This window comes from Drosophila grimshawi, unplaced genomic scaffold (assembly GCF_018153295.1).
Source record: "Drosophila grimshawi isolate 15287-2541.00 unplaced genomic scaffold, ASM1815329v1 contig_1377, whole genome shotgun sequence".
Lineage (NCBI taxonomy): Eukaryota > Metazoa > Arthropoda > Insecta > Diptera > Drosophilidae > Drosophila > Drosophila grimshawi.
Window position 1 is genome coordinate 4,867,806 of NW_025062900.1, and position 18,256 is coordinate 4,886,061.

The window sequence follows — 18,256 nt, forward strand, 5'->3', positions numbered from 1 at the left end:
AAGTTGAGGGCCACAGACAAAGACTATGCCAGAATTGCGTAACAGACAACAGAAAACAAGCTTAAAGTAAATATTGCGCAAACTTGAGTGTAAATTCTTTATGCAACTGAAAATTCTTGTTTTAGTTGCAAAGTTGCCTTTTGCTGACTTTCGCGTCTTAAATACTTGAATGTTGCATATTGCTATGAAATTATAAGATCTTTAATCTTAAAAGTAGTTTGATTCTAAATGTTGCATATAAATATAATGATATTCAAAGCAAATTATGGGAATATCTTTAACGTGTAAACTTTCTTGAATCAAACAACATTCAAAAATAATGTGACTATTGGGAATTATCAAAAAGAAAACGAAATGTAAACTGTTCTCAATTAAAATGATCTGCTGCTTCAATATATTTATATATATTGCTTTCTATTGCCTCCGCAAAGAGTATCATTTAGTCGGATATTGCCAAGAGTGCTCAGTATTCATGTTATGCAGTTTCTGTTGCTTAGTTGTAGTCCCGCTTTTCGTGCTTATGCTTTTTAGCATTCCAACTGCCACGCGCCAAGCAATAACCAGAAAAGAATCTGCAACAACAATAAAAGTTAACTTGAGTTGCAAGTGCAACTCGACTCGACTCAGTTGCAAAGAGAAGAAAAGTTGTTAGTCGGTGCGTTGCTTTTGACGTGGCCAGCGAAAATATTTCGCCATTGTTTGATGCATTTTGGCGAGAGTCGGGTTGTTCCTGCGGAGGGCGGGGGGCGGGTGGATGTGCAGCAATGCTTTGAGTTCTCGATCTTTGCAATTCAATTGCCGCATTTGCGGCTATTCCTCGCGGGGTGGAGAGAAGAATGCCAACGGCGGCAACAATCAGAGTCAAAATACAATGCCAAACATTTAACGTCTCTTTAGATACCCACTTCGCTCTTTTCCCCCTCTCTCTCTCCCTCTCTCTCTATCTCCCTCTCTCTATCTGTCTTTATTCGCGTTTATTTGAGCAACATTCCGCGTATCGCTTTGGGCTTGTTTCTATAGACTGTTTATACCCTTGTAGAGGGTATTCTAGTTTTGCTGTCAAGTTTGCAACCCATTAAAGGAGTATAAATTACGATCCGAATCATTATCTGCCTTTCCGTCTGTTGGTTTCTATATTATAATTCTCCTTTTTCTCCAAATTTATAGTTAAATTCCGATTTCGGCAATTTGTCTCCTATCTACAGAGTATATACTCTTTGGCATGCCTAGAATATCAGTATTTTCTTGTTTTTTTCCTTAATGTCAGCTTTGTGAAACTTTTTGTTATTAGTTTAATGTTTCTAAGAAATTTAATTTTTTAGTCTTTGTTTTCAATTCGATGCTAGCATCAATTTTATGAGTAAAAAATGTTTGCAGTTCAAAGCAATTTCCCGGGAATTGTAAAAAGCTAAGAAAGTAAGAATAAAAAACAAACTGGCACGTTGCAGTATTTGTTTAAGAAACATTCAAAGAGAAATTCTAAAGACATATAATATTTTTAAATATGATTGTCAAGGCTACAGGATATCTGCTAGCTGGATAGTCTTAACCATGAGTCATCCCATCGACTCTGACAACACAAAATTAACAATTAGAAGCATATTAACCGCATCAATTTGCCGGCCAACAACAACAAATAAAGCAGCCAAGCAGAGTTTGAGTTTGCACGACAGATCATTAAACACACAGCAGGCAATAAACACACATACACTCTGCCACACACACACACAAACACACTCTGCCACACACACTATAAGATATGCGCATAGAGCACAGAGAGTACCGCCATTATTTATGCCTTGGCAACAACTTTTGACAAATTTTTTTGCCAAAACATTTTGCGTAATAAATTTATTTTAATTACAACGCCAAAAGTGAGCGCACTTTGTGGAAAGCTGGTGGTGGCGGTGTCGAGAGGCGTGGCACAAGCCACTACTGCTATTACTGTGGTCCGTAATGAATGTGCTTCAATTAAATGAAATATTCATAGGCATAAATACGTGAGAGGGAGCGAGAGAGATAGAGCATGTGTGTGTGAGAGAGAGAGAGAGAGAGAGAGAGAGAGAGAGAGAAGAGAAGCTGGTCGCGCTGAAGCTGGCCAAAGTAGCCACTGAAACCGCTAGGAGCCAGGAGGTAACTGGAAGCCATTGGAATACCTGCGGCCAAGCATGTTTTATGAGCATTGCACACGGGGCGTTAACTGACAACACACACACACACATCCACACACACACACACATACATACTTACAAACTACACACACAATTAAATAACTAGCGAGCAAACAAAAATGATGTGAACCATTAGATAAACTCCAAGACACTCTTTCATTGAAATAGTTTGAGCGTATTAATAAATAGATATTGATTTTCCGATAAAATATCAATTTAGAAAATTATACATTATTATATATAATTTTATTTAATCGATATTTGATTTTTCTAGCCCAACTAACTTAAGCTTAACAATAAAGTTATTTCAATATAAATTGGAAGAAAATTACTGACAAGCTTCTCATAAAGTAATGAAGGCAAAAAAGGCAGACATGATGAGAAAACATACTGTTAATTATCTGAAGATGAGCAAAAAGTCTCTTCGGATTATAATAGGCTTACTGAGAAACCAAAAAATAATCTACACAATGCCTAAAATTGTGCCATTTGTGGAGTAAAATTGGCGTAAAATTAACAAGACTTCAGAACACATTCATTCTATACGATTGTGTGGCAATAAGCAATTGTAAGACTCTCTCAGCTAGGGAACTTCTCTTTTATTTTACTTAAATGAGAGCTATTTGATTAAGGACAATCATTGCACAGTTTTCAGTATCATTTATAAAACTCTAACTATAAAAATAAATACAAATATTTAAATTGTTTACATCATCATTTCATGTTACATTCTCAATTATGTTTTTAATATTTCTCATACAATGTGATTTTTGTTTAATTTTAAATCATGTTGAAGATGATGATTCCAGATGTGAATAGCATAAATTAACTCATGCCCTTTTAAGTTAAGGCTCTTGAATTATTAAAAATATTTTTCTTCAGGATTTTGTATAAAAAATTAAAATCTCATAGCAAAGTTAGTTGCATAGTTCTCATGTACAATATTGGTTAGAGTATCAAAACCCCAAATGGCAAAGCATCAGCAATTGCCCATTGGAGACCGTTTCGGAGCTTGTTAATTATGGCATAGCTAACTGCGCGCTATCCGGTGGCTTGCCTCTCAATTCTGACGGGGAAACTGTGACCTCCGGCGTCCGGACATCGGCTCTATGCATCTTTCAAACAATTTACCAATTTCGCTTTGTCTATTTTGGGTTGGTTGTGTTGCTGTGTGTACGTGTGTGTGTGTGTGTGTGTGTGTTGACTGACCGCTCATAAAATGTTTATTAGGTAATGAAACATAACAACAAGCGTTGCACACATAAATTTCAAACGAGCCTTTTGCACTTGTTTGCACTGCGCTTCACAAGCTCAATTGTGCTTGTTAATTGAGTTCTTCACGCTAAAACTCTTTCAGGCTGAAACAATCGCCCATTCACCATATATTCGTTTATTATTCTAGAAATTGCTGCAAAGCATATTTATGTTTGAAAAGTATATTGGTTTTGAGCACGGCCCATAAAGCTGTCGGCAGCTACGAATATATATTTTCATTCATGTACGTACAGATTCTTTGTTTAAATTTAAATATAATATAATTTATCTTCATAAATTGTGTATTTAACAATTGAACTAAATACGTGTCTAGAATTTTATATACTAAACAATAAGCTCAAAACACAACAGACTCGCCCAACATTGATAGAAATTTTTGCGTGCGCAGAAAAGTATGCTAAAGTATTTTTTATTGTGAGCGCAATGCAACCGCATGCGACAATTTGCAGTTCCACTTGACTTGAAGTGTGCATAGAGATAAAGGGGAACGGTGTGTGGGGGGTAGACAAAGCGGCAAGGGGGTGGATAACTGTCACGAAGTGTGAAGTGTGCGTGGCAAATGCAGAAAATGTATTTATGCAAAAGTTGCAATTGTCAGCGTTGCAACGCGTTAGTGCAGAATGCCAAAGTGTGCGCGAAATCAACAACACACACACACACGCAAACAGACAGACACACACACACACACACACACACATCTAGAAACATAAAAAAGTGCGGCAAACCTATACGTGCCTGTTCGTGATATTTGGCACACTTTAAAGCAGTCAACATTTTTGTCAAATTTTAATCATTTTTTCTAATTTTGTCGCTTGCACATTAATTATATATTAACTTAAGAAACTGAAATATTAAACTTAAATAATACTAAAGGCAGATCTGTTTATTATACACAATTAAAATATATCAAGTGTGTATAAATAATAAAATCTACAGCTTATTCGCATTTTACAGACATTTCTTTTAAATTATAGAGAAATATAAACCACAATTTCGTGTGGAAAACTTATTTCTAAATAAGAATAACCATTTTTAATTCTAAGCTTTTTGAATGGAAAGATTGTTAAAGTTGAAATGCAACGCATAAACGTAGGAAGTGCCACACTGCCACAAAAGTGTGCAAAACTTGACAAAAGTTGACTTTTCAAATATCCCAAACGCACACACACATTCACACACATAGACAGATATACTAATACACACACACACACAGATAATGGCACACAGTTGGAAGAGCTCAGAGCTCAGAGCTCACCTAGCTGAGTGTTTTGGCATTCGAATTGCGTTTTGCATTCCAGAACTGTCGCTGAGTGTTGATTATGTTTCGCTGCATTTGTCACATAATACAGTTAGATTGATATTTGGATGATAGACATGCATGCCTCTATATATATATATATATATATGTACATACATATACATAGCATACAAATATATATTGAATTCAATACTCGTTTTATATTCATCCATCAACACAGCGATTGAACCCAAATGCATTTGGAGCGGCAATCCATTCAAATAAATAACACAAATATATATTTAGTTTTAGATTTGCATATTTTGCGGTTTTGTATATAAATACTCAAGTATTTGTATTCAAATCGCATACTTATTGCAGCTGCATTCAAAAACTTTGCTGACCTATTTTGGGGGTATGGAATGAGGACTACGCACAAGCTCCCACAAAAAAATAATACCCTGTACAAATGTAAACAAATAGGATGAAGCATTATCAAAAGAAAAGTATTAATAGGCCTAGTCCACTATATTCATTTTTTAGATGGTGTTCTGGTTTTCCTGTTCAACCAATTGATAACCTTTTCCAGAACCTTAATTAATATATATTTTTTGATTTAATAATATTGTATTCTAACCACATTTACACAAGGTATTTCTCCATTTATCTCCGTAACTTTTGATTTCATAATATTACATTCAAAACATATCTGCCAAGGGTAATTCTTTGACCATCACCCGCCTCAAATGCTCTTCCTCATATTTAGCATGCAAATTAACTAAATTAATAGCATTGCGGGTGTTTAAATGGGAAACTAACATGAAATTAAATCACCTTTTTAATGTCGGTTTATATTAATTTAAATTGAGTCATTTGTGCATTATTTATTAGTGAGATTAACTAACGCTAAACAATACCGACTTACCCTCTCTCTCTCTCTCATTCTTTCTCTCTCGTTACAGCGGACATAATACAGGATTTAGCAAATTAAATTGCAATTTGCGAGGCAACAACCCAAAACATCAAAATGCAAAAACACAAATTAAAACATATAAAAATAGGATTTAAAATTAACAGCACGTTTTGACATTAGCATTAAGTAAGTAAAATTAGTGGTAAAACATAAAATTCACAATTTTTAGCAATTTAAGTTACACTTAAACTAAAAATACAAATTGCATACTTTTTAGGTGTCTTCTATCTAAATGAAAAACAAAACAAAATAAAAAATACAAAACAGAGAATTACAAAAACAAATTTCGACCAAAAAAGTAAAGCAAAATCCAAAATAATTAGATCTAAGCACAGTTACAGGCATTTAATGTATAAACCACCAAATATCAAAGGTAATACGCTAAATACCAAAAAAATAAATAATAATACAAAATGTGCACTTTAATTAAAATTGAATTTGTAAAATACACAAACAGAAAAGAAGTTAAGTAGCATTTGAAAAAGATAAGTATACGAAATGATTAAAACACGATTTTTGCATGTGTGCTCGTAGTTTGTTGCTGGATTACTAAGGCATTCAAAAAGTCATTCTCGAAGGAATGGAATATGTGTAGGCGGATATTTAATATTTTTAGTTAAATAAGTGCACAGGCAAATTCCCAGATTAAACACTGCAAGAAAAATACAAGTAAGAAGCTCTAGTCGGGAGAAATTGGCTTGGAGATACTCTGAGACCAGCTTTTAAGTACATTTAATTGATTAAGAACTAAGATGTCTCTCATTTTTGATTCAACCATCAAGCTCTCCAAAGAAAAGATCTCCAAATAAATCAAAGGACCCGCCTGTTGTTATACCCAAACTCGAAACTGAAATCACCTTCTTGCATATACAAATATATATATATATATATATTGTACATGTGTATATATACTCAACTGGGGCTTCGATTATCTTTCCACAATTTTGCATGTCTTCTTTGCTGTTTCCTATACGATCTTATTTAAATAATAAAGTTAAAAAAGCTATGTCAATGTTTGTTCATATCCAATAAGAAAGATATATCTGTTTAATTGTGTGATTTTTTTTGTTGCTATCATCAATCGAATTGGATTGATATACGAGCGGTTATATTTTAAAAAATGTAAATAATCATTTTCAATGAGTTGAGGGTATACAAAATTCGAAGTTCGAAAGTTGACATGAAAACACTAACTTAATTAAAGTAAATCACATTTTGAAAGTGGGTCAAAACTGAGTTCTTTCATGCATTACTTTTGATATAGTTAGGAACATTTATCACAAATTAATTTAATTTCAATTTAGCAACAAGTCTGTATTCCATTTGATTTATTTCCATTATCTACATAAATGTACAATATGTGAACATATTATTCAGAAATGCGGCCAAATTGAGGTTGCGCATTTATTACGTATTAAAATTGGCGACAAATACAAATAGCCAGCAAATTCGGGTTAAAATCATTGTTGTAAAACCAAAAGCCAAACACAAAAACCTTTGAGGTTACGATTGCGCGAAAATCCAAAACAAAAACTGTGTGGTCAATATGGAAATTTAGCTAAATTAAATAAACCGTTATTACAATCACGCACACACACGCAATAAAAACATATGCAGACACAACAAAATGGCATTTTAATTGCACCGACTAAAATAAATGCGGCAGACAAAAACAATAGGCTGACTTTGGCAAAGTGGTAGATTAAATACCCTGATTAGGTTTTTGAATAAAAAATGTATCATTTTAAGATACTTTTTATTTTTTATTTTCTTTAGTAAATGCTTATAATCAGATTATTTGATTTATTATTTCATTATCGATTCAATATCGCTCTGTTAATTACCAAAAAAAGGAATCTGTTATAAAATTATATACGATAATCGTTATCGAATTATCGTCCAATCGCAAGCGAAATTCGATAAAAATGAATGTAGATAACAGTCAGTTATCAATGTATTTTTCTAGGTTATTGATAAGGATGTGAGTTATGTTAAATACCTGCGAAAATGCATGTTTCAAAGTCATAACACAAGTGCTGACGAATTTAAAGTGTCCACACCGCAGGGCATTTATATAGTGAAACCATTGAAAATGACAAAAGGCCACTCATTAGCCAATGTTTTTGTGTGCTGGTCAAATTGAGGGCCTACTCTCAATGGTGTGGGTCGAGCGTTTTTATTGACAACAAGAACAATGATCAACAACTAATTGCGCTGCTAATTTCAATTGTCGTTTATAATCATGAAAATTGTAATTACAAATTACAATTGAGGGCCTATTTGCGCAAATTAGATTGCGTAAATGTTGCAAATTAATATTTCTACAAAATCAAAGGGCAAATTTCAATTTATTTGCCACATTTTACAAACTTAATTGGCAACTCGCTAATAATTGGGTCACACAGATATTTATTAAATTTCTAATGGCAACGACGCAAAGGTAAAACCGGGAAACCTATCGAAATATACAGTTATAAAACTTCTGTTAGAAAATATAAACAAACCTCAAATATCACATTCAAATTAATCAACAATATATACCAAACTCGTCAACAATGCAATTTAAATGTTAATTCACGCCGATAAAAATGGCGGGACTTGAATTATGTTTTTCGAAATCCAAGTACAATCAACAAACTAATTTATATTTAACCGACAACCAACTGAAATAAGCTGGCGAATTGCATTTAATGCCACATAGACCAAAAATAGAGAGAACAAAATTGCATTCCAGCATGAGAAATCCTTAAATAAGCATTTAATCCCAAATTTAAGCAAATGAGAATAAAATACAAAGAAAAAACTCATCATATACAAAACAAGACACAACAAAATCGTCTAATTTATTAAAGAAACTATGAAGCAAATTTAGAGCATCATTTTCGCTACTCTGTGCACTTTTAAGTCCAGAAAATATTCTTGATTTCAGTATGGATATTTTTTCTGTGTATTCTGCTCCTTATGAGGCCAAAATCAGATCTGTTTAAGCCAGGCTGCAACTACATTTTGTTTAAACATCTAATCGACAATGTTAGATCTACAATTGAAAACTTGTTCTATAAATTCAATCTTCGACATTGCATGCAATTATCAATTTAATTTTAATTAAAATTTAGTTTCAATTTCGGCACGCCACATCTAATAGCCATTATTAGACCCTAGTAGAGAGTAAAATATCTTTTTCAGCATGCAAACGTCCAATGAGAAATAGAAAACAAGAATATCGTATTTGTTATATATTCATGTTTTCTATTTTTCATTTATAGTACGATTTTGACAGGCTTTATTGCTCACAGAATATTCATAATCTAATCTCTTGCACGTTTAGTTATAAGCAATTTTTCAAACGCACTTTTCCATTTAACCAAACAAAATCTAAAAACAATTTTCATTTAGTGTCCATGGCAACTAAAATGGGTTGTATATATACACAATAAAATACTACAGAATATGTTTATTAGTTTTTTCTTGCTTTATTTCGCTGCGTTTTCTGTAGCTAGAATAAATATAAAATGTGTATGGTAAACTATTAAAGGCTATGTGCAAAATATAAACTGAAAATAAGTTTGGTAGAAGAGTTTACCCAATTTTATTATTTTTAGGTAAATAAAGAAACGTATGAGCAAAAACCTTTCAAATATTCCACCAAAGCATAATTGAGGCATTTATTTTGATATCTGCTACAACCAACTTAAATACTGAAAAGAAAGCTAAATAAGCGCAACTAAAAACCATGCGAAAGCAGTTTAATACTGAGATACCCTGTGCCCAGTATTAAAGCCCAAGGCTTAGGTTAATTACAAAATGGATTTGAGTAATTAAAGTTTAGGACTTGCTGAAAGATATGTATACCAAATAACGAAGTGTGTCCATTTTACTGATCCTTAATCCTAAAATATTTGAAATCTTTGATTTCGTTGATAAATTTATATTTAATCAATTTTTATTCTTCCATCTATTTTATATATTACTACAAGCTTATAGTACGTATTTTATTCATTTTCTGGGTACAGGGTATGCTCAAAAATAGCATAAAAGAAAAGTAAAAAAAAAAATCTACATGAATATATAATGATGAATGATTGAACAGTATTTTAAACAATTTATGCAAAGCATGCATAAAAAACGAAAATATGTTAAGCAAAAGAATTACATTTAAAATAAGCAACTAATTATAAGTTCATTGTATATACAAAATATTGATACAATTTATAATAATAAATATAAATTATTGTAGTATGCAATACAAAAAAAAAAGGATTAATTAATGTAAATACACATGAAAATATAAAAAACAAAATACATGAAAAATGGAAACAAAGAAAAAAGTCGAATAGAAAATGCGTTGAGATTTAATAAAAGCAAAATGAAAAATGCTTTTTGAATTCCAGTCAAATTTTAAATCATAATTGGTAGCTAATAAAGTTCCTGGGCTTTTTTGTAGAGTTTTCTGTTAAATAAGTTGATAATATGATTTTCTGTGAATTTTAATTAAGAAATTTAAATTCTTTAAATTCCCACAACGATTCCAATTTATTCCTGTGATTTTTGACACACTTGAGAAAAAGATAAGCAACTAAAAATTACCAGATTTTTCCATGTTCTATTTGCCACATTTAATTTGTAATTAAGTTTTAAGGTAGCAGTAAGCATAAGCAGTCAAATCTATGTGTTAATTATAAGATAATGAAAAATGAGAGCAAAAAGTGTAACTCAAGTCAAAAATAGTCCAACAACAAGAGCAGTGTAAGTAGCCTAAGCAATTAACGATTTGATGTCCAATTAAAGTCGTCCTGTTATTTCATTTTCTCAAAACTCAAAACTCTCTCTCACTCTGTAAACTATTAGAAAACGGTCCCAGAAATGGCTGATATAGATATATATAAAAAAAAACATATATATATATATTAAACTATAATACATAATATGCATTACTAATTATAAATTCGATTTGTGTATGTAGATGTTGGTCGCCAGGCGTTCCAAGCATTTTACTTAAACTAAATTTTAACTATAACTTAGCTGATAATTACTATATATATACATACTATATATATATATAAACGATATTATATATGCATAATACGATATGAATAAACATAAATGTAAAACTCTACAAGTAGGCGGCTTTTTTATTGAACTGGGCAGGTTTTTTTTTATTATATATGAAACATATCTACATTAATACTAAACAGCCGGAAATAAAAACTTATCGAAAAAATGACAATTCATAAATGGAGTTTTATCAGTGAGATAATCGCAATTTTGCTGCTGCTCTTTATCTATTTGATACTCAAGCACGTGTTTCAAGCACTTTACACTAGAGAAGCAAAAAGTGCAACGAGAAGAGCAACAAAAAGTGGCATCAAAGGCAGAGCTGTGGTGCAGGTGCAGGTAAATTGAAAAATGTTGCAATTGTTTTGCGAAACAATTAAAAAATGGCCGCCCTTTTATATATGCGTGTGTGTACGGGTGTGTATGGGTGTGTGGCAGCTGTGCGAGTATTGCCCCCGCTCTCGGTGTGTGTGTGTTTGTGTGTGTGTGTGTGTGTGTGTGTGTGTGTGTGAGTGAGTGGTGTGCAAGTCTTTGTGTGTGTGTGTGTTGGGAAACCGCAAATGGTGACATTGCGCAAATAAAAAACAATTTACGATAAACATCAAATTTCCACAAATTACCTTATATTTTACGTGAGTTGCGAAACAGATTGTAAGCCACATGCAGACACAGCGGCACAAACCCAGACCAATACGCAGCACACACACACACACACACACAACACTTGCCACACCAAAAAAAAAAAAAAGAGCGAACAACAACTGAAAAAAAAAGAAGAAGAACAACCGCGACTCGCTGATTTTCCAGCACGTTGAGCATTCGCCTCGTTGCCCATTGTTTGTGCAGCACAGAAGTGGGTGGGGCAGCGGGGCAGCGGCTGGGGGGCTGTATGTATGCTGGCTGTAGCATCAGCAGGCAGGTGCCCAGGGAGGAGGGGAGCATACTTTAAACGTAGCAAACACGCCTACACTTAAATTTCGAAATTTGCAATTATTTTTATTGCTTGCCATTTTGGCGGCCCTGTTTGCACTGTGGCTTTGCCACACTCGACCAAAATAGCCGCGGGTGGGGTGCGGGGGGTAGCTGCCAGGGCAGTTGGGGGTGTGCCGCCATTTGTGGTACCCATCATAAATTTACGCGACGGCGCTACCTAAAAAACCATATACATTTATGCAGATATATGCAATATATGTATATGTATATCTACAAATAAATATAAATGCTTGTTAAGTGTATGCCACGCCCTCCTCTGCATACCTCTGTCTTCCTCTCGCCTCGATCCTTTGGGCGACAATAGCGAAGTGGCATTGTCACTGCTCGGGACACTCTGTCTGCCGTTGGGTTCACAGTTTAAAATGCTTTGTAATGTTTAAGTAGACCTTTGTTTAGCTTAAGTACACCTTGGAGCTTACTGATAACGACGCGTTGTCTTCCCAGCTGTACCTTAAAGTATTTCGATTTGGTTGATAAGGACTTACAAATCTATATATATATATATATTTATATATGCAAAAAAGGTGCCAAAATCATTGGATGATTATATCATTGGATGATTATATCATTGGCAAGTCGACGCTAAATTAATATAGCTGACCGATGTCAACCTGGCGGAGCTAATTTTCACTATGAACAGAAAAGGCAAAGCAATTATTCCTATATCATATATGATATAGTTTAAATCTTAGAAGTGTAAATAGCACGCATTATTAATGAGTTTCAAATCATCTTTCGACCAATTGTTTGACAGTTATATAATATGATGATCCGATTCGGCCAGCTTCGACATATGTACTGCGCACTGCACCAAGACATTTACTTAACTGGAGAGATTAGATAGTAGCTAGAAGGACCAAGGAACAGAGTTATTAAAATAGTATTATTATTCTAAATGGAAAATTTGATTTAATAATACACTCAACGCGGAATTGATTCTGTTATTGTGTATTATATGTAATGACAGATATATAATCACAGATAATTCTGTTTGTGTGTTTCCGTTTCACATTTTCACATGAGCACTTTGCAAATTCTACCCGCCAATTACACAAAATGGTTTAAGTACATGTCTCGAAGCACCAGCTTAAGTGTTTGAAATTCTCGCGTTGTTGACGACAAGGATATTTGAGTGTGGAAGTACAGTGATCCTTCGATAATTTAAACTGCCAGAAACTTAATTTGACTTTAGACAATTGTCTTGAATTTGATTGAATAGTAATGAATAAAGAAAACCCATAACAAAATAGAAAACTATTTCTGCAGTCTATTAAAATCATTGATTATTTCATTTATTAATTTTAATTGTGTCTTTACACAAAAGCACATATAATTTGGGTGTTATATTAGAGTGTTCACCGTACTCGCTCTGCCGCTGACCAGTTGAATGGCCTCTGAGTCAGTTTCCTAGTCGGCGTCTGATTTGATAGCTGCAACCTGGCCAGCGGGCAAATAATTAAACGCCAACCTTGGCTTAGGCCCAATGAAACCACTTGACAGGCAATTCAAGTTAAAAACACACACACTCACACACACCCAAGCACACACACACAGACGCACAAAAAGTGATAAGTAGCCGTAAAGTAGGCAACAAACAAGTGGGGACAGTGAGCACAGTTGCCTAGCACAGAGAGACGTCTGCGCCTCCAGTGTAATTAGAGAGCATTAGGATTAGGCTTACAAATGCCGACCAATAACAAACACAAACATGACGCCAACAGCTCACAGTCAGCTAGCCGCAGGCTAGAGGGAGTACAGCCTGGAACTCAGCCATCTCTCGCTTTTTTTTTTCTTTTGCGTATCACAAATAAATCAAGTTTTTGGGGGCTGGTATTTTAGGGGTCGGTATTTAGCTAGGCTCACGTCCATAACGAAAGCATTTAGTCGGAAAGCAGTGTCGTATGCCAAATGTCTCGCGGGTGGCTCAAATTTAGGTGCAGATTGACAAAAAAAATACCATTTAAAAATAAATATACACAGCTACAGCTACTGACGTAGAAGTATTCCGTTATACAAATTTTTTTGACATTTGCTTTTGGTTTCTGTCAAGAGCTGCTTCCAATTTGGATATAAGTTAAAGATCTGTCAGTCGTTGAAATACAATTTAGCTATTTTCTTTTTGTTTCCTCAACACTCAGCATTTATTCATTGTCCGTCCAAAGTATCTGTGAAAAAGTATAATAAAGTTGCAATTTAAGTTTATGTATTAAGTATATATACTATTGATCAGTCATATCAAATATAGTTCATCTATTCGTCTGTCTGTCTCAGTAAGCTGCAATTTGTAGGATATTCCTACTACATACTTCAGAAACAGATTCAGATTATCCCATTTTATATTTTCCACATTTAATTTGTTGCCAAGTTTTAAAGCGTTTCGTATTAACCAAATTAAACAAAAGCAACAGCTAACATTTTCAGTAAACAAATTTAATTCTCTTTAATATTAACTATTCATTTCCGTTCCCTTTTTTTTTTTGGGAGCTGTTTTGAAAACAATTCCATTACCAATTCTATTTATTACGAAATGAAATGTATTTGTTAATGCTTAACAGCCAAATGCAATTAGATCAAACATTTGCCAACCAATTCGTGCCACATTCCCCACGTGAAGCTCCACTTGAGTGGAGCGCATAAACAGCATCGACAACATTAATTAAAGCGTCAGCATCTGCATCAGAAGCGTCCATTTTTCACATGCAATTTTCTGATCGCCTTGCGGATGGATGCAAGATGAATGCACGCTCTGCTCAATTGTGGGTCGATGAAGTGGCTAACGGTGAACTGGCGACAAAACCGCAGAATCTAATTTGGCCCAAACCACCAAAGCAATTAAAGTTGCAACGCAGCTGAAACGGACAACGGGTGTAAATCCACTCAAATGCACACAGCGAAAAACACATCAAATGCATTTAAAATACAAAAAAAGAATATTTATGCTGAAGCTCATTTATAGCAGAATAAGCGCACTTAATTCAAGCAAGACTTTGGCTTAAGATTTGTGACGCTTTTTCAACTTGAAGTCAGGAATACATTTTTTATGATTTCAGCTTGTGTTTTTTCTCTGTGCAGGTGTGCGAGTGTGTGTGCTGGTGTGTGTGCTGGTGTGTGTGCAGGTGTGTGCGTGTGTAAATACACTTTAAATGTGTTGGACGTCAATTTACTGTTGATATATTTTTAACATTCGCTCAATTTGGCACCGTCGACGCGTTGCGTTTTAATTAATTTGCGCACAACAAAACATTTTCATCTTTTAAGCAAAAATTTTGGGTAGCTGCACTCAAATTACAATGCATGTGACCAGATAATCTGCTGAAGCGAAACCAAGTCCAGCTACACACCCCACAATTTGCCACAACATTTGGCTACTGATGTTGCTGCTGTTCCTGCTGCTTCTGCTGCTGCTGACATAGTGGGAATTGGGGTTAGCATGCGGCTCAAATGCCATGCCACAAAAGCGCCAGCCACAGCCATAATTTAAAATAATTTCCAATTGCCAGCAAATCGTGAGTTTTCACATTTTCTATCTTTGTGAATTTTGCGTATGCTGAATGCCCCCAAAGCAGTCAATGCAAATGTTTCCCATTCGATTTGAGGGTATTACAGAGTTGTAGCGAGATATGCTCAGCATTTATACGATCAAAGCGCCATAGCTATTGAAAATCGGTTGATTTTTAACAAAAATATGACTGATAAATTGCGTAAGCAACTTAAAATGTCAGCTTGATTTAGAGGTCAAACTATGATATACAAGCCATGGTTTTTATGGCTAGTTTAAACTTTAAATTTAGCTTTGATTTAGGGGTAAAACATTGACCAACCTTTAATGCTGTATTAATTTACATACCTTGAAAATCCAATGAGTTTCGACCAAGTTACTCTAGTGTGAAATTAGAACTTAAGTTCCATAGAAATTAAAATACCTTTTGAGCTCTTTTTCAAATTTATTTAGCTGTCTTTTTCTTAAGTTTACAGTATGCGAGACACTTTGAGTGCTGAGAACTTACCTGAAAGAGTATTAAATCTTGATTACAATTTTTATATTTGTTTTCGTTGCTGCTGCACGCAATTGCATGTCAACTTTGTAAGAGAGGCGCTGGGCCACGCCCACTCTTAAGCGCTCTAAGCATGGTCACATCGATGCCCGTCAACTTTACATCTTCTCTCCTCCCTCGTCCCTCGTCTGCCCTTCTGTCCATTCCCATTCCCGTTCCTGTTCCCGTCACGATTTGCTGCTCCCTGGAGCGCGTTCAGCCGGCATCAACTAGCCCGTTGTTTGCTTTAACGATATTAACCGCGTGGATAGTCACAGTCATTGGTCACGCCCATAACGCCCCTAAACGCCCAATGCGATAAAGCGATAGAACCAGCACGATGAACGATGGAAGTCGCCCTAGCGATGGTCACGTGAACCCATCAAAAACTGACTAATGAAATACGTGTTCCAATGCTCAAAAACATTTCAGATTGTTTCTTAATGTCGTTTTTATATTGTATAGATATAATAGATATCTGAAGTAGTGATTAAATTAATTAAATTTAACTTGGCAAATATTTGATTATAGTATTGGATATATTATAAGACATATATCAGACTATATTACAAGATTATAAATGGCCAGAAACAGCTACAATATTTCTTCAATGTTTGTCAGCAAATATTTTGCAGAAAACATTTGCATTATTAATGTTAAATTATTAAATAATTGATATATTTATTGTGTAAATTAATATTAATATATCACACTATAGTAGAGAAACTATAAATATTCAAAAACCCCATTAAATATATTTTAACTTTAAACAAAAACGATTGCAAAAGCAGCGTTTATTTTATTCCTTTTACAATGTTTTTAATAATTTTCTTGAACTCCGTTTGACATATTTAACTACGTTTATTATTTACTTGATTTGGCTATATCTCAACTAATTCACTTGCTATCGGTGTGCAATATTTGGTGCAATAGTTTTTAGTTGCTGAGCAGCGAGGCAAAAACTCACGCGCTCATCAATACATAGCCCAATGGCCACTGGGCGACATGAGCGCCATCTGTTGGCTGGTTGCCGAGACGCGGGTTGCCGTTGTCGTTGTTGCTGCTGTTGTTGCAAGTTGTTGCTGCTGTTGTTGTCGTCATTGTCGCTTTACACATTGCATTTTATTGACCATAACTGACTTTGTCATTGTATATCCCAAACGCGACAGCATTGCCAGAACGGGGGGAGTGGTCCTGTTGAGACTGGACTGAGTGCGAATACAGTAGCCACCCTGCAGCGGCAACGATGCTGCAGCAGCTGTTCGCCCTGTTTCACCGATGTTGTTGCTGTTATGCCCTTGTATTGGGTATTATCAAGTTGTCCTGAGGTGTGTGCGGCAAGAAGGGTTCGATTTTTGACTCCACAAAGAGTATGCATATTCTTGCTGAACATCAATAGTTAAGTCGATATAATCTTGCCCGTCTGTCTGTTTTTCTCTAGTTGCTCAGTTTTAAAATTTGGCATATATCCTATATATAACTCTCATGGGAACTATCGAACAACAACATCAATATAAGTTCTTCTATAAAAAACTTGTTTATAACCAAGTATACAAAACTAATTTTCTAGTTAAGAATATACTTCAAAATTAAGCGTATTTTTGGGTTTCTGTTACGGTATGTGAAAGAATTCTCTCTACTATATTATATTATAAACTGTACTGTACTTTTTATTACACTATGTTTACAGTTACTATCGGTTCCTCTAAAAATATGTTGAAATTCATTTCCAGTCCTCAATTTCAAACTGCTTCTAACATTTTGGCAATATATAATTAACAACAGACCGCTATATCATATAGGAATAATCGTTGATTTTCTTAAAAAGTTACATTCAAAGGGTATATAAAAGTCGGCATTCCTCGATTAGTTGTGCTTTTTTGTTGCTTGTTGTTGCTGCTGCTGTTTGCAACAACCCTGCTTGCCATTGCTCATACGCCGCGTGGCACTGAAATGGCGACGCTCTTCCGCGTTGTCATCAACAGCAGCAGCAGCAGCAGCAGCAGCAGCAGCAAGAGCAACAACAGCAGCAACAACAACAGCAGCAGCAAGTGCAACTGCAACAGCAGCAACTGAAAGGCAGTTGTTCGCTTCGCCCGCAGGAGAAGTTTTTGTTGTCGCTTGTGCAACATTGTTGTGTTTGTGTTTGTTGCTGATGTTGCACCTGTGTGCGCGCATCGTTGTTGTTGCAGCTATTTTTGTTGTGGTTACTGTTGCCTTGCTTAGCAGCTTTAGTTGGCTGTTGGCTATTAAACTTTGTGTGCTGCTGCTCGTGTTGCAGCTTTGATGATTTTGTTAACTTGACTGCCAGTTTATCGTGCGTCTGGCAATTTGTCAAACAATGTGTCAAAATGCTCAACGGCGTCCCAGAGGCGCCAACCCCCTCAGCCCCCTAATCCCCAATCTCCCCCCCCCCCCTTGCACACATTAATTAAATGACTTTTAAACTTTTGCATTGTTCATTAGTCAAGTGCATTTATGAGACTCTCTAGATGCTTGTTGCAGCGGCAGCCGCTAA

General features: G+C 34.9%; 1 protein-coding gene across 1 annotated transcript in view; it reads left to right on the forward strand.

The window, feature by feature from the left end:
* The first annotated feature begins 10,878 nt into the window (after positions 1 to 10,878).
* Positions 10,879 to 18,256, forward strand: part of LOC6562776 (protein cappuccino) — a 40,230-nt gene continuing 32,852 nt past the window's right edge. The window contains exon 1 of the mRNA XM_032736733.1: positions 10,879 to 11,050. The gene's annotated coding sequence lies outside the window, so the exon portion shown is untranslated. The remainder of the gene's footprint in view (positions 11,051 to 18,256) is intronic.